The sequence below is a fragment of the Ornithorhynchus anatinus genome, chromosome 5 (assembly GCF_004115215.2).
Source record: "Ornithorhynchus anatinus isolate Pmale09 chromosome 5, mOrnAna1.pri.v4, whole genome shotgun sequence".
In the NCBI taxonomy this organism is placed as follows: domain Eukaryota; kingdom Metazoa; phylum Chordata; class Mammalia; order Monotremata; family Ornithorhynchidae; genus Ornithorhynchus; species Ornithorhynchus anatinus.
The window spans coordinates 78431931-78455273 of NC_041732.1; positions in this window are offsets into that span (position 1 = coordinate 78431931).

The window sequence follows — 23343 nt, forward strand, 5'->3', positions numbered from 1 at the left end:
GGCTTACCATCACTTCCTTCCAAGCAGTAAACTTGAGTCTCCGCCTCTCTCCTGAGCCGCTGCTGCACAGCACAAGTGAGTATTAACTTGTAGCAGATCGCCTTCCACTCGCTAGCCACTGCCCAAGCTAGGAATGGAATGGGTAGCCCTCTGTTTGTCTCTCCCCTAGCCGAGACTGGTAGAATACTGGAAACTCTCCAAGGTGCGACACTGAGGGGGATTCAATAAGTACGACTGAATAAATGAATGGGAGAGTACAATAGAGTTAGTAGAATTGCCCCTCTTCCCATTTCTGAGGGAGGTGGCAAAATCGGTGGGGAAACTGAAGCACAGAGGAGCTTCTGCAGCTGTGCCCAGTCCTCACCCTCTCACACTTGGTCAGCGGCAGGACTGGGCTGGAATCCAGGACTTCCATCATCCGGCCCGTGCCCCTTCTGACGGTCAGGACTGCGGTGGACTGGGTAAGAACCTGTGAATTGAGATTCTCTCTGCCTCCCTTCTTCTCTCCCTCAGAGTCATCTTCAACTATTCACTTTCCAATGGCTCCTTCCCCACTGCTTTCAAACATGTGCTTGTCTTCCCTATCCTTAAAAATCCTTCCCTTGACCCCACAGTTCCCTCCAGTTATTGCCCCATCTCCCTCTTACCATTCCTCTCCAAACTCTGTGAGTGAGTTGGCTAAACCCACTATCTCAATTTCCTCTCCTCCAATTCTCTCCTTTACCCCCTGCAAAATGGCTTCAGTCTCCCTCACTCCCCAGAAACCACCCTCTCAAAGGTCACCAAAGATCTCCTTATTGCCAAATCCAACAGCCTCTTCTCCATCCTACTCCTCCTTGACCTCTCAGCTGCCTTTGACACTGTGGACCACTCCATTTTTCTGGAAACATTATCCAACCTTGGCTTCACTAACTGCATCAAACAGAAACTACTCACCATTGACTTTAAGGCACTCGGCAACCTTGCCCTCTCCCAACTCATCTCACTAGTCTCCTTCTACAATCCAGCCGGCACACTTGGCTCCTCTAGTGCTAGCCTTCTCACTGTGCCTTGATCTCACCTGTTTTGCCCCCGACCCCTCACCCACGTCCCTCCTTAAGTCAATTATTCTCCTGCCCTCAAAGCCTTACTGAAGGCACATCTCCGGGAGGCCTTCCCAGACCAAGACCCACTCTTCATCACCGCCCATTCCCTTCTGCGTCACTCTGACTTGCTTCCTTTGCCCTTCCCCCCTCCCAAACCCACAGCACTTTTGTCTATATCTGTAATTTTATTAGTTTGTATTGATTTTTGTCTCTCCCCCTTTAGACTGTAAACTCACTGTGGACAGGAAATGGCACTGTTTATTATTGAATCATACTTTCCCAACCGCTTAGTACTGTACTCTGCACATAGTAAGTACTCAATAAATACGACTGATTGATTGATTCTCTGTCTTCTGTGTCCGGTGACACAAGGTAATCCAGAACTGCTGGTTCTGAGCCAGCCGAGAACCCCCAGATGTGACAATAACCCTGGTCCAAGACTACAGGGAGGGTTCAGGCAGATGCGTCTTCTGAGTTCTGTCGGGGATCTAGAAAAGGTCTTTTTTTTTCTGAAAATTGTATCTGTTAAGCACTTACTATGTGCCCAGGCACTGTACTAAATACTGGAGTAGATACAAGATAATCTGGTTGGACACAGCCCATGCCCCACGTGGAGCTCACAGACTTAAATCCCATTTTATAGATAAGGGCACTGAGGCCCAGAGAAGTTAAGTGACTTGCCCAAGGTCACACAGCCAAGTGGTGGAGGCAGGATTAGAATCCAGGTCCGTCTGACTCCTAGGCCCATGCCATATCCATTTACTCAGAAACCCAGGCTGGAATCTGAGTTCCAGCACCGCTGCTTAGAGGTTAGAGCCAGTCCTCATAGCAGTCAACCAATCAATCTATCAGTGGTATTTATGGAGCGCTTACTTTGTGCAGACACACAGCATAACATCATGCACAATATAACAGAGTTGATAGACAAGTTCCCTGCCCACAAGGAGCTTACGGTCTATAGATAGATGCTAAAATAAATTACGGTTGTGTACATAAGTGCTGCAGGGCTGAGAGTAGGGTGAAAATTAAGTGCTTAAAGGGTGCAAGTCCTGAGGTGAGACTGGCTTAGTGGATAGAACGTGGGCCTGGGAGTCAGCAGGTCATGGGTTCTAATTCCAGATCACCCACTTGTCTGCTGTGAGGCTTTGGGCAAGTCACTTCACTTCTCTGTGCCTCAGTTACATCATCTGTGAAATGGGAGTTGAGACTGTGATCCCCACATGGGACGAGGACTGTGTCCAACCCGATTTGCATGCAAACATTCCAGCGCTTAGTACAGTGCCTGACACATAATAAGTGCTTAACAAATGGGCACAATTATTAATAGGCCACTACCAGGAGGGGAAAGCCCTCAGGTCCCCTCGGGGAGGGGTGCTCTGCCTTCCCGGCCTCTGTGGTCCAGTGGAAAATGCAAGTCCCAACATCCCTAAAGACTCCAGCGGTCCATCTTCCACCCTGACTGAGCAACGCAGAAGTGCCAGAGTCCAGGGTTTCCCTTCCATCCATAGCACAGTCAGTAATCGTTAAGCATTTTACAGGCCCTGTGACAGGCACTGTGCCAAGCACTGGAGTAAGTAATAATGTTGGCATTTGTTAAGCGCTTACTATGTGCCGAGCACTGTTCTAAGCGCTGGGGTAGATACAGGGTAATCGGGTTGTCCCGCGTGAGGCTCACAGTTAATCCCCATTTTACAGATGAGGTAACTGAGGCACAGAGAAGTGAAGTGACTTGCCCACAGTCACAGAGCTGACAAGTGGCAGAGCCGGGATTCGAACTCATGACCTCTGACTCCCAAGCCCGTGCTCTTTCCACTGAGCCACGCTGCAGTGACAAGATAATCAGCTAGGGTTGGACACAATTCTTATCCCACGTGGGGCTCCAGTCTAAGGAGCCAGAGAATAAGGTGTTTAATCCCATTTTACAGATGAGGAAACTGAGGCCCAGAGAGAAGTGAAGTGACTTGCCCATGTTACACAACAGAAGAGAGGCATTAGCAGGGTTAGAACCCATGACCTTCTGAGCCCAGTTCTGGGTTCTTTTCACACTGCTTCTAGATTTGCAAACTTGCCAGCAAACTATCTACGGATTGGTAAAGCAACCGCCTATCCTGGGTTCCTTAGGCTGACAAGCTCTGACTGCCGGTGTGGAAATGGTCGGGAAAGCTGCCACTGGCCTGTGAAGTCCGGTGTGGTTCAGGTAGGGAGAGAAGCTCCGGTGGTCCAATTGTGTTGGAACTGAAGTTAAGTCATTTTTCACCAAGCCGGTGCATCAGAAGTCATCATGATTAGGGATGAGCAGACCAGAGGGCGAGGTGCTGGCAGTCTGGGTGCCAAAAATTTGCGCAGTCGGCTGACTGGTCTCATTCGCTCCTGCCACTGAGACTCACCTCTCAGACCGTCTGTCCTGTAGGCAGGGTTGGAGGCTTCTTGTCCTCTTCTGTCCAGGAAGTTCCAGCATCCAGTTAGGCTGCTGAGGTGGGAGAGAAGCCAGTCCGGAAGAGCCATTGACAAAGTGGGTAGGTGGGTGTCGCTGACTTGGCTCCCCTCCTGGGCACAGAAATCCCAGTCACTCCATCAGTGGTATGTATCAAGTGCTTACTGTGTGCAGAGCACCGTACTAAGAGCTTGAGAATATTCAATACAACAGAATTGGTAGATGTGATCCCTGCCCACCAAAAGCTTATAATGATGGCATTTGTTAAGCACTTCCTTTGTGCCAGGGACTGTACTAAGCACTGAGGTAGACACAAAAAAATGGAGTTGGACACAATCCCTGCCCTATATGGGGCTCACAGTCTCAATCCCCATTTTGCAGATGAGGGAACTGAGATACATAGAAGTGAAATGACTTGCCCAAAGTCACCCAGAAGTCAAGTGGCCGATCTGGATTAGAACCCATGACTTTCTGCCTCCCAGACCCATGCTCTATCCACTCTGCAATGCTGCTTACAGTCCCCTAGCTAGCCCTGCCGGGGAAGGGCAAAGAGGAGGGAGGAAGACTGCTTCTGGGGATGCCGGCTTCTCCGAGCTTGGGAGAGGTCCTTGGCCATGCAGGCCAGCAGAGATGAAGGCTTCTTCCAGGGAATGAGCGGAAAAATGATGACATATTCCCGTGCTGCGGGGATTGGCTTCGAGCGCGATCCAAACTGATCGAAGTTGCCTCCGCTTTCTGGAACCCTCATCTCCCAGGGCTGGCTCTGCTCTGCTCCTTCCTCAGTGGCCCTGAACCCTGGGACAGAAGGTGTCCCTGGGGGTGGGACATTTGCTTATTCATTCATTTAATCGTATTTATTGAACACTTAGAAGCAGCGTGGCTTAGTGGAAAGAGCCTGGGCTTCGGAGTCAGAGGTCATGGGTTCGACTCCCGGCTCTGCCACTTGTCAGCTGTGTGACTGTGGGCAAGTCACTTCACTTCTCTGTGCCTCAGTTACCTCATCTGTAAAATGGGGATTAACTGTGAGCCTCATGTGGGACGACCTGATTACCCTGTATCTCCCCCAGCGCTTAAAACAGTGCTCGGCACATAGTAAGCGCTTAACAAATACCAACATTATTATTATTACTGTGTGCAGAGCACTGTACTAAGCTCTTGGGAGAGTGCAATATAATAATAATCGGTCACGTTCCCTGCCCACGGTGAGCTTACAGTGAAGTGGGGAGACGGCTCAGCATATCCCACGTGGAGCCAGTGGATAAATAGCAACTGGACTAAATTCGGTAACTCCACTACTCCAGCCTGGGGGCTCCAAAGGCACCCCATATTTTAATGGTATTTGTTAAGTACTTACTATGTGCCCGGCACTTTACTAAGTGCTGGAGCAGATACAAGCTAATTAGATTGGACGTAGTCCAAATCCCACATGGGACTCCCAGTCTTAATCCCCATTATACAGATGAGGTAACTGGAGCACAGAGAAATTAAGTGACTTGCCCAAGACCACTCAGCTGGCAAGTGATGGAGCCTGGGTAAGAACCCAGGTCCTGCTGACTCCCAGGTCCTGCTGACTCTCTCCATTGAGCTATGCTGCTTCCATGTCCCATCCTGGCTTCTGCCCCGCTCTCATCCGTGGGTTTGGTGAAATGGGCAAGCTAGGCGCAGAGGACTCTGGGAAAGTGTATCTGGCCTGCCTCAGTGAGCACACAATAGTGCGCTTTACTGTTCCGGTGGCCCTTGCAGTCATATTGTCCTTTGTCATCTTTAAACCTTTCCAGTGAAGGTGCGTAGGACAAGGAAAGTATTGTTATACAAACGAACAATCTGTTTTATCCTTAAATGGAAGTGGATGTGGTTATTATCAAGCTTATTGCATAATTCCCCTTCACAGCTACGCTTCAACCGCCCCTGCCAGGCTCAGCCCGGCAAGGGAGGCCACACCAATCTTTAAGAGCCAAAGGCTTGAGGCTTCTGGTAACCATCTTGGGTAAAGTACCGCGAACTGAGGTCCAGGTCCCGGTGAAAGTCGTTGGACGAGGATCAGCTCAGTCCACCCTCGAGCCTCACTGACAGAGTGAGGTCTGTCCATCTTGAAGAACATTCCTGAGATAGTCTGCCCAACCCTGCCTGGATTCCCTGGGGAGGGAAGGAGAGAGTTGGGGGAGAAGGTTTCCCGCTGCTCTGGCTGTTAACTGAGGTAAAACTCTCCTCTCGGTCTTTTCCCTTGGATGGAGCCTGGCAGGCCCTGGGCCCACTGACCTCTTGGTGAGCCTCAGGGAGTTGTTCGCTGGTATCAGAGGAGATCTCTGGAGTTCACTCTTTAAAGAACAGCTATCTGCAGCTGGAAGTTGTGAGTTTTAAACCACTACTTGTCACTATTGCCTATATAGTTATTTTACATCTGCTAAATTGGATTCAAAACACACACACATACACCCCTTGCCCCCTTCCCCCAACCCCCTTCCTCCATGCCAAAGGCTGAGCCAAATACATGATGTGTTACCCATTCCTCTCTCTAATAGGCAGAAACTCCTGACCACTGGCTTTAAGGTTCTCAGTCAGCTTTCTTTTCCTCTATTTATCCTCTCTCTTCTCCCACCACTCCCCAACTCACGCTCTTTGTTCCTCTTGAGCTAATCTACTCACTGTGCCTCACTCTTGTCTCACCCACACCCAAACCTTTACTTACATCCTTCCTTCTGCCTGAAACTCCCACCCAATTTTAAATCCAACAGACTCCAGCTTTCCTCATCTTCAAAGTCCTTCTGAAATCACTTCTCCCCCAGGAGGCCTTTCCTGACTAAGTTCTCCTCTCTCTTAGTTTAAAGTGTCCTTCTGCCACCACAATACTTTATGCCAGCCATGCACTTAGGGATTTACAACCATGGCCAGCCCTATTCCTTAAGCATCCATGTACCAACATGGCCACTTTTCTTCCACTTCCTGCCTGCAGATTATTTTAATGTCCGCCTCCCCTGTGAGGCTATAAACTCCTAGAGAACAGGAATCATATCTCTTGATTCTATTTGACTTTTCCACTTGCTTAGAGCAGTACTCTGTCCACAGAATGTGGTTTAGTGGAAAGGGTATGCACCTGGAAGTCAGAAGAATAGGGTTCTAATCCCCACTTGGCCATTTTCCTGCTGTGGGATCTAGGGTAAATCACTTAACTTTTTGGTGCTTCAGTTTCCTTTTCCATAAAATGGGGGTTAAATAGTTGTCGCCCTCCCGCTGAGACTGTGAGTTCAAGAGGGGTGGGGACACTGTCTGATCTGATTTGTCTTTTCCAACATCATCATCATCAATATGGTATTTGTTAAGTACTTACTATGGGTCAAGCACTCGTTCTAAGCACCGGGGTAGATACAAGGTAATCAGGTCGGGCACGATCCCTGTCGCACATGGGGCTCATAATCTCCATTTTACAGATGAGGGAACTGAGGCCCAGGGAATTTAAGTGACTTGCCCAAGGTCCCACAGCAGACACGATGATGATGATGGCATTTGTCAAGTGCTTACTATGTGCCAGGCACTGTTCTAAGCGCTGGGGTAGATACAGGGTAATCAGGTTGTCCCACGTGGGGCTCACAGTCTTAATCCCCATTTTACAGATGAGGTAACTGAGGCCCAGAGAAGTGAAGTGACTTGCCCGAAGTCACACAGCTGACAAGTGGCGGAGGCGGGATTAGAACCCATGACCTCTGACTCCCAAGCCCTAGCTCTTTCCACTAGACCATGCTGCTTCCCCACTAAGGGAGCAGTTCCTCAACCAGCCGTATTAACTATAAGTGCGTTATTTGCTAATCTCTGACTATGTGCCAAAGACTGTGGTAGATAGGATACAATCAGATCAACGCAGTCCCTGCTCCACAAAGGACTCGTAATACAGGGGGAAGGGAGGACAGACATTTTCATCTGTATTTAAGGAAGAGAGGACAGGTATTTAATCCTCATTTTACAGATGAGGAAACTGAACCCAGAGAACTGAAGTGACTTGTCCAAGATCACCCAACAGGCAAGTGGGAGAGCCAGGACTAAAACCCAGGTTTTCTGAATCTCAGTCCTCTGCTTTTTCTACTAGGTCACACCACACCCTGTCCCTACCGATGGACAGGCACTTCCTTAACCAGCCCGAGCTCAGAAGGGTTAATCTTCCCTCCACTAAGCCTGCCTCCTCCCGCGTGGATTCCCCCCAACAATCCCCTTTTGTTCCAAGCATCCAAAGGTGTCTGCAATACGGTGCCAGTGTGGCCCATTGGAAAGAGCAGAGATCTGGGACTCAGAGGAACTGAGTTCTAATCCCAGCTCTACCACTTGTCTGCTGTGTGACCTGGGGCAAGTCACTTAACTTAAGGACGTGATTATCTTATATCTACCCCAGTGCGTAGTACAGTGCTTGGCTCATAGTAATCAGTGCTTAGCACATACTAAATGCTTAACAAATATGATTATTTTTATTATTACAGACTCTAGAAACCAAAAGAAATGTTTTAGTGATCTTATTGTCTCTTCTTCCAGTGGGCTGTGAGCTGGATCGTTCTCTGACTCAGCACAGAATCCAGCTTCCGTGACATCTGTTTCCTTTTGGCTTTTGATTTTGAGAAGACGTATGACCAGTTGTAATAGGAGGTCCAGATCCCTTTCTGACATGCCCTGGTCTCCTCACCTCTGTATGCTCCATCTCCTTGTAAGATATTCAATCAACAAATCGTATTCATTCAGTACTTACTCCGTGCAGAGCAAATAATACTAATAATACTAATAATAATGCTATTTGTTAAGCGCTTACTATGTGCCAGACACGGTACTAAGCTCCGGAATGGATACAAGCAAACTGGGTTGGACACAGTCCCTTCAACCATCTTCAACCATTTGCAATCCAATGACTACTTCTCCACTGCTTTCAAACATGCCCATGGCTCCCCATCCTAAAAAAAGCCTCCCTTGACCCCAAGTCTCCATCCAGGTATCACCCCATCTCCCTCCTACCTCTCCAAATTCCTTGAGCAAGTTGTCTACACCTGCTGTCTCAAATGCCTCTCCTCCAGTTCTCTCCTTGACTCCCTCCAATCTGGCTTCCAACCCCTTCACTCCCCAGAAACCGCTCTCTCAAAGATCACCAATGATCTCCTTCTTGCCACATCCAAAGGCAAGATCCAAATTACTCCAGCCTAATCCTCCTTGAGCTCTCAGCTACCTTCGACAGTGTGGACCACCCCCTTCTCCCGAAAACATTATCCAACCTTACCTTCCCTGACTGTCCTCTCTTCTAGGCCATTCATTCTCAGTCTCCTTCATGGGCTCCTCCTCTGCCTCCCACCCCCTAACTGGAAGGGGGGGGCGTCCCTCAAGGTTCAGTTCTGGGCCATTCATTCAATCGTATTGATTGAGTGCTTACTGTCTGCAGAGCACTGTACTAAGCGCTTAGCACTGTATTCTCCACCTACATCCACTCACTTGGAGAAATCAGTCATTCCATGGCTTCAGCTACTGCCTCGATGCAGATGATACCTCAATCTACCACTCCGGCCCTGATCTGTCTCCCTCTCTTCAGTTTCACATCTCCTCCTGCCTTCAAGACATTTTTACCTGGATATCCTCCTGTCACCTCAAACTTAACCTGTCCAAACCCAAACCCTGTCCTTCCCCTGACTTTCCCATCACTTTAGGTGGCACCGCCATCCTTCCTGTCTCACAAGCCCGTAACTTGCCTTGACTCCTCTCTCTCATTCAACCCACATATTCAATCCATCACTAAATCCTGTCATTCCCACCTTCACAGCATCGCTAAAATCTGCCCTTTCCTCTCCATCCAAACTGCTACCATATTAATACGATCACTCATCCTCTCCCACCTGGATTACTGCATCAGACTCCTTGCTGACCTCCCAGCCTCTTGTCTCTCCCAACTCCAGTCCATGCTTCACTCTGTTACCCGGATCATTTTTCTACAGAAATGTTCAGGACATGACACCCTGCTCCTTAAGAAAACTCCAGTGGCTGCTCATCCACCTCAATATCAAACCAAACCTCCTCACCATTGGCTTTAAAGTACTCCACCACCTTGCCCCCCTCTACCTCACCTCACTAGTCTCTTTCTACAACGCAGCCCACACACTTTGGTCCTCTAGTATTAACCTTCTCACTGTGCCTGGATCACGCCTATCTCACTGCTAACCCCGACCCGCATCCTGCCTCTGGCCTGGAACGCCCTCCCTCCTCAAAAGCAACAGACAATGACTCTCCTCACTTCAAAGCCTTATTTAAGGCACATCTCCTCCAAGAGGCCTTCCCAGAACAAGCCCCACCTTTCCTTATCTCCCACTCCCTTCTGTGTCACTCTAACTTACTCCCTTTGCTCTTCCTCTCTCCCAGCCCCATAACACTTATGTCCCTATCTGTAATTTTATTTATTGTATTGATGTCTGTCTCTCCGACTCTAGACTGTAAGCTTGTTGATTGCAGGGAATACGTCAGTTCATTGTTATTTTGTCCCCTTCCAAGTGCTTAGTACAGCGCTCCTCACACAGTAAGCACTCAAAAAATAAAATTGACTGACTCTGGTCCCAAAGTGGAGGCAGGATGACCTAAGGTGCCTCTTCCCTCTCCCCTAGCAATGGACAAGGAGGAAAGGGGATCTCCTCCTCCAATAAGTCTGTACCAGGAAACAACTTTCAGATCTTTAAGAGTCCTGTTGGCCACAGCTGACTGCAGATTGCAGGTGGTCCTGCTGGCGACTTCTGGAGTGAGAGATTTGGGAGGAGGGATGGTTCGGAGCTTCGGGAAAGAAAGACCTGCATCGTTTTTTACCAGGTGTGCAGAGAGGAGACAGGAAGGGAAGCGGAACTGGGGGTTCTTCTTCCCCTGTAGCAGACAGTAAATGCTCCCCAACAAACATAGGTACAGATATTGAGTTTTCCTTCTTCTTTTACTCACTTCTCAAATTCCCCAGATAATCAGTCAATTAATCACATTTATGGAGTGCTTACTATGTTTCGAGTACTGTGCTAAGTACTTGGGAGAGTAAAACATAACAGAGTTGGTAGACATGTTCCCTGCCCACAAAAGACAAGTAGAAACAGAGTGACTTAGTGGATAAAGCACAGGACTTGGTTCTAATCCTAGCTCTGCTACTTTGTGAAATGTGTGACCTTGGGCAAGTCACCTTAACTTCTTTGTGCCTCAGTTACCTCATCTGTAAAATGGGAATTAAGACTGTGATCCCCATGTGGGACAGGGACTGTGTCCAACCTGATTAGATTGTATCTACCCAGCCTTTAGTTCAGTGCCCGGCACATAGTAAGCACGTAACAAAAGCTGGTTAAACAAAACAAAAAGAGTGAGCTTACAGTTCAGAGGGGATTAAAGACATTAATATAAATGAATACATTACAGATGCGTACGTAAGTGCTGTAGGGCTGAGGGAGGTGAATAAAGAGCATAAATCCAATTGTCAGGGTGACATAGAAGTGAGTGGGAGAAGAGGAAATGATGGCTTAGTCGGGGAAGACCTCATGGAGGAGACACGTTTTTAATAAGGTTTTGAAAGGGGGAGAGTTATTGTCTGATATGAAAAGGGAGGGCGTTCCAGGCCAGAGGCAGGATGTGGGCGAGAGGTCAGCAGCAAGGAAATGTTCATTTCTAGCATATGACGTTTTATGACTATTTCTGTGCCCTAGACAGCCATTTAGTTCATTTAAATATTTAATTTCCCTGGTTTTAACTAGAAGAGAAGACTCAAATGTCTGTATGGCTAATGTGAGGGCTACCCTCATCAGTCAGTCAATCGTTTTTATTGAGCACTTACTGTGTGCCAAGCACTGTGCTAAGCCCTTGGGAGAGTACAATATAACAACATTAGTAGACCCATTCCCTGCCCACAAGGAGTTCATCCTTATGGATGGTTTATCAAGCGGGAGAGGGTGCATTTGTGTCGGCTGCTGAAAATCTCCCGGGCGCTTACTCGGATGGCACATGCTACCCCAGCTAGCCTACTATGGGCTGATATTGGAAAAACAAATCCAGCACATTGATGCCCCTCTCCCTTTCCCAGCCCTCTCCTTCCTAGCTAAGCCTCAGTTGAAAAGAAGCAGTCCAATTTTGGCTTCTTGATTGTCCAAGACCACCACCAAACTCACCCATCTTCAAAGGCCTACTCAAATAACATCTCCTCCAAGAAGTCTGGCCGGACGAAACCCTCACTTCCCCAATCTATTCACCCTCCCTTCTGCATCACCTATGCACTGAAGCCTCAGTTGAAAATAAGCAGTCCAATTTTGGCTCCTTGATTGTCCAAGACCACCACCAAGCTTACCCATCTTCAAAGCCCCATTCAAAATAACCTCTCCTCTAAGAAGTCTGGCCTGACGAAACCCTCACTTCCCCAACCTATTCACCCTCCCTTCTGCACCACCTATTCACTTGGATCTGTACCCCTTAAGCACTTTGATTGCGCACCCCCAAGGCACTTATGTGCATACAGTAATAATAATAATGATGCCATTTGTTAAGCGCTTACTATGTGCAAAGCACTCTTCGAAGCGCTGGGGGATACAAGGTGATCAAGTCGTCCCACCTGGGGCTCACAGTCTTCCTCCCCATTTTATTCATTCATTCAATAGTATTACTGAGCGCTCACTATGGGCAGAGCACTGTACTAAGCCCTTGGAATGTACAAGTCGGCAACAGAAAGAGACAGTCCCTGCCCTTTGACGGGCTTACAGTCTAATCGTACATTTTACAGATGAGTAAAATGTAAATGTACACGTACATTTTACAGATGAGGTAACTGAGGCACAGAGAAATTAAGTGACTTGCCCAAAGTCACACAGCTGACAAGTGGCAGAGCCGGGATTTGAACCCATGACCTCTGACTCCCAAGCCCGTGCTCTTTCCACTGAGCCATGCTGCTTCTCTATCCTCATAGCCTTCCATTTCCCCTATATGTAATTTATTTTTCATGCTCATCCTGCCTTCCCCTCTAGTCTACAAGTTTCTCATGGGAAAGGATCTTGTCTACCAACTCTATTGTACTGTATTCTCTCAAGTGCTTAGTACCGTATTCTGCACACAGTAAGTACTCCGTGGTGGATGTATAGATTGAATCATAATAATAACAGTATTTATTGACCATTTACTGTGTGCACACAGTGAGCTTACCAGTACTGTTCTAAGCCCTGGGGTAGATACGAGGTTACCAGATTGGATTTAGTCCCCGTCCCATAGGGGCTCAAAGTCTAAGAGGGAGGAAGAACAGATATTTAATCCTAATCTACAAGTGAGGAAATTGAGGCACAGAGAGGTTAAGTGATTTTCCCAAGATCGCAAAACAGATAAGTGGTAGAGTCAGGATTAGAACTCAGAACCCCCGATTCCCAGGCCGGGGTTGCTTCCACTAGGCCCCGCTGCTGCCTATGCCGCCTTACTTAAGATGGGGCACTGCTCACATCTAGGCATGGGGCTACAAAAGCTAGAAAAGCCTATATTTCTGCCTGTGTCCAGGACTCACCCTCACATTCATGGATGCTGCACTGTTGTCAGCATCTTCTAATACCATGGGCATTTGGAGGCTACTGGAGGGAATTTTTAAAATAACTGTAACTCCTTAGAATGAGCTCCTAAGAATTCAGGGTAAATGTAGTCACCTACGTGGTTGGAACTGGGAGACGCCTCGCTGATGGAGAATGCAGGACTGTATGTATGAGGGCGAGTTGCCCGTGAGGCCTGGAGGGCTGAGAGGCCCAGAAAGGCCTGAGAAGCCAGAGAGACCTGAGAGGCCTGAGAAAGTGGAGAGGTCCAGAGAGGCTCAAGTGGCACAAGAGGCCCAGAGAGGCCTGAAGGGCTCAGAGAGGCTCAGAGAGGACTCAAGAGACACGAATCTCAAGAGTCTCAAGAGACACGAGACGCCCAGAGGGCCCGAGAGGCTCAGGGTGACCTGAGAAACTCAAGAGGAACAAGAGTCACAGAGAAGAACTAGAGACTCGAGAGGCACGAGAGACCCGGGGAGGCCTGAAAGGCTCAGAGAGGCTCAGAAACGACTCCAGAGACACAATTCTCAAGAGTCTCAAGAGACACAAGATGCCCAGAAGGCCCGAGAGGCTCAGGGAGGCCTGAGAAGCTCAAGAGGGACAAGAGGCTCAGAGAAGCACTAGAGGCTCGAGAGGCACGAGAGACCCGGGGAGGCCCAAGAGCCCCAGAGATTGATGCCCGGGACAGGGGCAGGGGGCAGGGGCAGGGGCAGGGAAGGATGTGAGGCTGGGCCAGCCCTTTGTTTGTTAGGTTCCACGTGAAGGTCACAAATGAACGACAGCAGAAGTCCACTGGTGCCTTCCTTTCTCTCCCCTGCTTCCCTGCTTCCCCTCCCCTGACACTGGGACTTTCATAACAATAATAATAATAATAAAGTTGGTATTTGTTAAGCACTTACTATGTGCAGAGCACTGTTCTAAGCGCTGGGGTAGATACAGGGTAATCAGGTCGTCCACGTGAGGCTCACATTTTTAATCCCCATTTTACAGATGAGGTAACTGAGGCACAGAGAAGTTGACTTGCCCACAGTCACACCGCTGACAAATGACAAGTGGCAGAGCGGGCATTCGAACCCATGACCTCTGACTCCCAAGCCCATGCTCTTTCCACTGAGCCACGCTGCTTCTCCCCCATCAGGGTTTTGTCAATTGATCGATGGTATTTGTTAAGCGCTTACTGTACGTAGAGGACTGAACTCAGAACTTGGAAAAGTTCAGTACAGTTGTAGACAAGATCTCTGACCTCAAGGAGCTGACTCCTTGAGGAAGCAGCATGGCATAAAGGATAGAGCGCGGGCCTGGGAATCAGAAGGTCATGGGTTCTAATCCCAGCTCTGCCACTTGTCCGCTGTGTGACCTTGGCGAAGTCCCTTCATGTGTCTGGGTCTCAGTTACCTCATCTGTAAAAATGGGGATCAAGACTGTGAGCCCCATGGGCCACAGGGACTCTGTCCAACCTGATTTGCTTGTAATAATAATAATAATGTTGGTATTTGTTAAGCGCTTACTATGTGCCGAGCACTGTTCTAAGCGCTGGGGTAAATACAGGGTAATCAGGTTGACCCAGGTGAAGCTCACAGTTAATCCCCATTTTCCAGATGAGGAAACTGAGGCCCAGAGAAGTGAAGTGACTTGCCCACGGTCACACAGCTGACAAGTGGCAGAGCCGGGAGTCGAACTCATGACCTCTGACTCCGAAACCCAGGCTCTTTTCCACTGAGCCACACTGCTTCCCAACCACCCTAGTGCTTAATATAGTTTCTGGCGCACACTAAGCGCCTACCAAATACCACTTATTTACTTATTTAACTCTGCTCTGCTCCAGCCCCAGCCCCAGCCCCCTCCTTCCCAATTTGGAGCTACTTAGTACTCTTCCCTGGAGATTTTTAAGGGGAAGCCATGGAGACAGATCTTGTCTGGAAAGCATTTCTAAGCATTTCTTGGAAACTGGGGGTTGGATGACATGACTCGAGGACCTTCCCAGCCCAAGGATCCTAATGCCCTTCCTTCCCCTTTGGCATCTTCCTGACTTAGTAGTGATAGCAGAGAAGCAGCGTGGCTTAGTGGAAAGAGCCCGGGCTTGGGAGTCAGAAGTCGTGGGTTCTAATCCCGGCTGCGCCACTTGACTGCTCTGTGACCTTGGGCAAGTCATTTAACTTCTCTGACTCTCAATTCCCTCATCTGTAAAATGGGGATTAAGTCTGTGAGCCCCATGTGGGACAAGCTGATTACCTTGTATCTACCCCAGCGCTTAGAACAGTGCTTGGCACATAGTAATAATAATAATAATAACGTTGGTATTTGTTAAGCGCTTACTATGTGCCGAGCACTGTTCTAAGCGCTGGGGTAGATACAGGGTAATCAGGTCCCATGCGGGGCTCACAGTCTTAATCCCCATTTTCCAGATGAGGTAACTGAGGCACAGAGAAGTGAAGTGACTTGCCCAAAGTCACACAGCTGACAAGCGGCGGAGCTGGGATTAGAACCCATGACCTCTGACTCCTAAACCCGGGCTCTTTCCACTGAGCCACGCTGCTTCACTTTAAGTAAGCACTTAACAAATACCACCATTATTATTAAACATTTGCTGCTTGCAGAGCACTGCCCTGGACACTGAGAAAGAATACACAGGCAAGAATTAGATCCACGGACCCTGTCCCTTGGGGTCTTGTGGTTTGAAAACAGAAAGATAGAGTGGGGACTGGCTTCAGACACATGAGGAGAGAGGAAGCACAACTGGGCAGGGAAAGCGTCTATTCATTCATTCAATAGTATTTATTGAGCGCTTACTATGTGCAGAGCACTGAACTAAGCGCTTGGGATGAACAAGTCGGCAACAGATAGAGACAGTCCCTGCCGTTTGACGGGCTTACGGTCTAATCGGGGGAGACGGACGGACAAGAACAAGACAAGAGTCTACTAACTCGGTTATATTGTACTCTCCCAATTGCTTAATTCAGTGCTCTCCGGACAGGAAGTGCTCAGTAAATATGATTGATTGATGGATTGAAAACACTAAAACGACATAAGAACAACAAAAAAAAAACTAAACCCAAAGATCCACAAGATTCTGTGGCCTCTAGACGGTAAGCTCATTTTGGGAAGGGAATGTGTCTGTTATTTTGTTATATTATACTCTTTCAAGCGCTTAGCACAGTGCTCTGCACTCAGTAAGTGCTTAATAAATACAGTTGACTGACTTAGTTAAAGAAACAATCTGGGCATGTCACTCCCCTTCTTAAACAACTCCAGTGGTTGCCTATCAACCTCCGCTCCAAACAAAAACTCCTCACTCTAGCCTTCGAGGCTCTCCATCACCTTGCCCCTTCCTACCTCTCCTCCCTTCTCTCTTTCCACCGCCCACCCCGCACGCTCCGCTCCTCCGCCGCCCACCTCCTCACCGTCCCTCGGTCTCGCCTATCCCGCCGTCGACCCCCGGGTCACGTCCTCCCGCGGTCCCGGAACGCCCTCCCTCCTCACCTCCGCCAAACTGATTCTCTTTCCCTCTTCAAAACCCTACTTAAAACTCACCTCCTCCAAGAGGCCTTCCCAGACTGAGCTCCTCTTCTCCCTCTACTCCCTCTGCCATCCCCCCTTTACCTCTCCGCAGCTAAACCCTCATTTTCCCCTTTTCCCTCTGCTCCTCCACCTCTCCCTTCCATCCCCACAGCACTGTACTCGTCCGCTCAACTGTATATATTTTCGTTACCCTATTTATTTTGTTAATGAATTGTACATCGCCTCGATTCTATTTAGTTGCCATCGGTTTTTACGAGACGTTCTTCCCCTCGACTCTATTTATCGCCATTGTTCTCGTCTGTCCGTCTCCCCCGATTAGACCGTGAGCCCGTCAAACGGCAGGGACCGTCTCTATCTGTTGCCGACTTGTTCATCCCAAGCGCTTAGTACAGTGCTCTGCACATAGTAAGCGCTCAATAAATACTATTGAATGAATTAAAGTTCACAGTCCCAACCACAGCCCCACTGAGTGAATCTCAGAGGTTCCCTTCCCCTCCCAGCCCCACGACTAGTCTGCTGTGTGATCTTGGGCAAGTCACTTCATTTCTCTGGGCCTCAGTTACCTCATTTGTAAAATGGGGATTGAGACCGTGAGCTCTACGTGGGAAGGGGACTGGGTCCAACCCGATTTGCCTGCATCCACCTCCGCTCTTAGTACAGTTCCTGGCACACAGTGAGCGCTTAACAAATACAGCAATTACGATCATTATTATTACCACCACCACATCTCCAGGCTCAGCTTATCTCCTTCAGATTCATCCCTCTTACCTTACTAATGTCTCTTTTGCATTCATGTTTCTCTTCCATCCCCCATCCTAGAGTTTGACTCGCCCCTTCCTTTCAACACCTGAGAAGGTGTTCAACATGAGGAGCAGCGTGGCTATGAGGAGCAGCGTGGCTCAGTGGAAAGAGCACGGGGTTTGGAGTCGGGGGCTCATGAGTTCGAATCCCAGCTCTGCCACTCGTCGGCTGTGTGACCGTGGGCGAGTCACTTAACTTCTCTGTGCCTCAGTTCCCTCATCTGTAAAATGGGGATTAAGACTGTGAGCCCCACGTGGGACAACCTGATTCCCCTGTGTCTACCCCAGCGCTTAGAACGGTGCTCGGCACATAGTAAGCGCTTAACAAATACCAACATTATTAACACCTCACAGCAGCCCCTTTCTCCCCACCTCGGTAGCCTCCAACGTGCTTCCTCTTTCTCCTCTTCCCTAACCCTACTCACCCTTCCTTCTCCGTCATCTGGGTCTGTACCTGTTGAGCACTTTGATACTCAACCCACCCCAGATCCGGGGAGGTAACATGGTCCTCAGAGTCGGAAGACCCAAGTTCTAATCCCAACTTCTGCCCCTGGCTCGCTGTGGGACTTGGAGCAAGTCGATTAGCTTCTCTGAGCCTCGGTTTCCTTATCTCTAACATGGGGATAAGATAACATCACTCCCTCTTTTAGATCTAATTTGTTTCTACCACAGTGCTTGGCATTTAGAAAAGATGTTTTAAATACCGCAACTCATAAGTGCCATAATTAACTGACACACCTCCTGCTAGGAAGGTACTCCAGGTTAGGAGACCAGAGTGGGGCTGATAATAATTATATTGTAGTACCTTGACTTTATTTAGAGTTTCTGTTTTTCCAAAGCGCTTTCATATGAATGATCTCATCTTGCACTTGGATTTGCACTCTTTATTTACCCATCCCTCAGCCCCACAGCACAAGTACAGATCTGAAATTTTTTCATCTATTCATTAATTCAGTCATATTTATTAAGCACTTACTGTGTGCAGAGCACTGTACGAAGTGCTTAGGAGAGTACATTATAAGACTAAACAGACCCATTCCCTGCCGGCAACAAGCTCACAGTCTAGAGGGGGAGGCAGACATTGATATAAATAAATAAATTTAAGTATTTAAAATGTACATAAGTGCTGTGGGACTGGGATGGGGGAGATGAATGAAGGGAGCAATATTAATGTCTATCTTCCCCTCTAGAAACAGGGAATGTTTCTACCAACTCTGTTATACTGCACTGTAGAGAAGCAGCTGTAGAGAAGCAGCGTGGCTCAGTGGAAAGAGCCCGGGCTTGGGAGTCAGAGGTCATGGGTTCGAATCCCAACTCTGCCCCTTCTCAGCTGTGTGGCTGTGGGCAAGTCACTTCACTTCTCTGTGCCTCAGTTCCCTCAGCCTCAGGCGGGACAACCTGATTTCCCCGTATCTCCCCCAGCGCTTAGAACGGTGCTCTGCACGTAGTAAGCGCTTACACAAATACCAACGTTATTATTATTACTCTCCCACGGGCTTAATACAGTACTCTGCACGCAGTAAATGCTCAATAAATACGATTGATTGATTGACTGATCCACACTCCAGTCAAACAGGAGGCCTGGTCTCATGCTAGGAACACTGGTTGAGAATCAGACTATAAGGTCTCTCGGTCAATCACTAGGCACGTCTTTCCCAACCCTTTCCCTGACCACACTGCAGACTTTGGGCTACGGTCTGATCCCTCTCAGCAGATTCTCCAGGAATATTTGACCCAACTGGGGAGCGCTGAGTACCACCGAGACCAAGGCCACTGAAGGGTGTAGACGGATGCCGACTCGGTAGGGCTGTGGGACAAGTGCAAATGTCATCAAAGCAGGGAGAAAATGAGCGCTCCATAGAGCAGAAGCCGACCTCAGGCTTGCGGCTGAATGGTGGAGGCCAGGCTAAGGGAGCCAGGCCTGGATATGAGAAGCAGCGTGGCTCAGTGGAAAGAGCCCGGGCTTGGAGGTCAGAGGTCATGGGTTCGAATCCCTGCTCTGCCACTTTTCAGCTGTGTGACTGTGGGCAAGTCACTTCACTTCTCTGGGCCTCAGTTCCCTCATCTGGAAAATGGGGATTAAGACTGTGAGCCTCAGGACAACCTCATGACCCTGTATCTACCCCAGCGCTTAGAACAGTGCTCGGCACATAGTCAGCGCTTAACAAATCCCAACATTATTATTATCATCTGCAGAAGCAGAAGGGATAGAGCACGGGCCTGGGAGTCAGGAGGTCATGGGTTCTAATCCCCACTCCGCCACTTGTCTGTTGTGTGACCTTGGGCAAGTCATTTCACTTCTCTGGGCCCAGGTTCCCTCATCTGTAAAATGGAGATTAAGACTGTGAGCCCCATGTGGGGAGTGGACCGTCTTCAAGCGGATTACCGTGTATTTTCCCCAGTGCTTAGAATAGTGACTGGCACATAGTAAGCATTTAACAAATACCATTCATTCATTCAATAGTATTTATTGAGCGCTTACTATGTGCAGAGCACTGTACTAAGCGCTTGGAATGTACAAATCGGCAACAGATAGAGACAGTCCCTGCCCTCTGATGGGCTTACAGTCTAATCGGGGGAGACAGACAAAAACAATAGCAATAAATAGAATCAAGGGGATGAACATCTCATTAAGACATCATCATCATGATCAACAACTTTTATCTCTCCCAGCTCTTAGTATAGAGTCTGGCACGTAGTAAGTGCTTAACGAATACCATTTTTTGTTTTTATAAGAAAGGAAGAAATATTCAGAAAAGAAGGAAAAGGGAAAGGAGATGGATGGGAACTTCTGGAGAAGAAAGGTGGAGGGAGAGGAGAGAAGAAGGGACCAGCTGGAGAAGGGGGAGAGGAGTGAAAACAGAGAGGAAGTGGGGAGGGGCCCAGGCCACCAAGGGACACATCTGATGGAGGGAAAAGCCGAGAGGGAGGGAGGGCACCCATCTGGGCTAGAGTGGGGAAAGCAGCAAGTATAGTGGATAGAGCAAAGGCCTGAGACTCAGAAGGTCATGGGTTCTAATCCTGCCTCCGCCAGTTGTCTGCTTTGTGACCTTGGGCAAGTTAGAGCACAGGACTGGGAGTCAGAGGATGTGGGTTCTAATCCCGCTCCGCCTTTTAATATAATAATAATTATGGTATTTGTTAAGCGCTCAACTATGTGCCAGGTACTGTACTAAGCACTGGGGTGGATACAAGCAGATCGGGTTGGACACAGTCCCTGTCCCTTGTGGGGCTCACAGTCTCAATCCCCATTTTACAGATGAGGTGACCGAGGGCCAGAGAAGTGAAGTGACTTGCCCAAAGTCACCCAGCTGACAAGAGGCGGAGCCGAAATTAAAACCCACGACCTCTGACTCCCAAGCTCGGGCTCTTTCCACTGAGTCACACTGCTTCTCTTGCCTGCTGTGTGACCTTGGGAAAACCACTTCACTTCCCTGTTCCTCAGTTACCTCATCTGAAAAATGGGGATTTAAAACTATGATTGCCTATGTGGGACAACCTGATCACTCTGTATCTACCTGAGGGCACATAGTGCTTGGCACATAGTAATTCTATTTATTTACAATGATTCTACTGATGCCTGTTTACTTGTTTTGATGTTTGACTCCCCGCTTCGAGACTGTGAGCCTGTTGCAGGCAGGGATTGCCTCTTTTTGTTGCTGAATTGTACTTCCCTAGTGCTTAGTACAGTGCTTAATAAAATTTATTAAATGAATGAATGAATTTGTTGCTGAATTGTACTTCCCAAGCGCTTAGTACAGTGCTCTCCACACAGTAAGCGCTCAAAAAATACGATTGAATGAATGAATGAGCGCTTAACAAACACCATTATTATTAATATTCTCTGAGCCTCAGTTCCCTCATCTGTGAAACGTGGGGCTGGGACTGCGTCCAACCCGATTCGCTTTTTCTCCACCTCAGCACTTAGTACAGAGGCCGGCACAGAGTAAGTGCTTAGCAAATAGGGCAATTATTCTCCTGGCTCCTCCACTTGTCAGCTATGTGACTTTGGACCAGTCCCTTTGCTTTTCCTTGCCTCAGTCCCCTCATCCATAAAATGAGGATAATAATAATAATAATGATGGCATTTATTAAGGGCTTACTATGTGCAAAGCACTGTTGTAAGCGCTGGGGCGGGGATACAAGGTGATCGGGTTGTCCCACATGGGGCTCACAGTCTTAATCCTCATTTTACAGATGAGGGAACTGAGTCACAGAGGAAGTGAAGTGACTTGCCCAAAGTCACACAGCTGACAAACGGCCGAGATGGGATTAGAACCCATGACCTCAATAAATACGATTGATTGAATAAATGAATGAATACAAGATTATCAGACGGTTCCACGTGGGGCTCCCAGTCTTCATCCTGGGAAGCAGCATGGCTCAGTGGAAAGAGCACGGGCTTGGGAACTAGGTCACGGGTTCAAATCCTGTCTCAGCAGCTTATCAGCTCTGTGACTTTGGACAAGTCACTTCACTTTTCTGTGCCTCAGTTCCCTCATCTGTAAAATGGGGATGAAGACTGTGAGCCCCACATGGGACAGGCTGATTACCTTGCATCTATCCAAGCACTTAGAACAGTGCTTGGCACATAGCAAGCGCTAAACAAATGCCACCATCATCATTATTAGTAAGCGCTTAACAAAATGCCATCTTTAGTGCTTAGAACAGTGCTTGGCACATAGTAAGCACTTAAGAAAATGCCATCTTAGCGCTTAGAACAGTGTTTGGCACATAATGGCTTAAGGAATGCCATCATCATCGTCATCATGATGATGGAGGGTAAGGGGTCGGGAGCGCTAAAAAAACACCACCATCGTCGTTATTAATAATAATAATAATGATGTTGGTATTTGTTAAGCGCTTACTATGTGCAGAGCACTGTTCTAAGCGCTGGGATAGATACAGGATAATCGGGTCGTCCCACATGAGGCTCACAGTTAATCCCCATTTTACAGATGAGGGAACTGAGGCACAGAGAAGTTAAGTGACTTGCCCACAGTCACACAGCTGACAAGTAAGCGCTTAGAACGTGCTTGGGACATAGTAAGCGCTTAACAAATACCACCATCATCATTATTAGTAAGAGCTTGATAAAGTGCCATTTTAGCGCTTAGGACAGTGCTTGGCACATAGTAAGGCCTTAAGGAATACCATCATCATCATCATCGCCGTCATCATCCTTAAGATGGAGGGTAAGGGGTCGGGAGCGTTAAACAAACACCACCATCAGCATTATTGTAAGCGGTAAGAACAGTGCTTGGCACATAGTAAGGGCTTAAGGAATATGCATTCATTCATTCAATAGTATTTATTGAGCGCTTACTATGCGCAGAGCACCGTACTAAGCGCTTGGAGTGTACAATTCGGCAACAGATAGAGACAATCCCTGCCCAGTGACGGGCTCGCAGTCTAGAAGGGGGGAGACGGTAAAGCCAAAGAGAACAAAACGAAAACAAGACAACAACATTGAGATAAATAGAATCAAGGGGATGTACACCTCATTGACAAAATAAATAGGGTAATAAATAATACGTACAAATGAGCACAGTGTCGAGGAGAGGGGAAGGGGGAAGAGAAAAGGGGGAAGGGAGGGGGAGCAGAGGAAAAGGGGGTTCAGCTGAGGGGAGGTGAAGGAGCAGAGGGTGGAGGGGGAGCGGAGGAGAAAGGGGGGAGCTCAGTCCGGGAAGGCCTCCTGGAGGAGGTGAGCTCTCAGTAGGGCTTCGAAGAGGGGAAGAGAGTCTGGTGGAGGTGAGGAGGGAGGGCAATCCAGGCCAGCCACCACCGTCGCCGTCATCACCGTTCTGATGACGATGGAGGGTGAGGGTTGGGGAGGGCTAAAGAAACACCACCATCAGCATTACTGAGAGCGGTTAGCGAAGCCGCTTGGCTCAGTGGGAAGAGCACGGGCTTTGGACTCAGAGGTCAGGGGTTCGAATCCCGGCCCTGCCACGTGTCAGCTGTGGGACTGTGGGCAA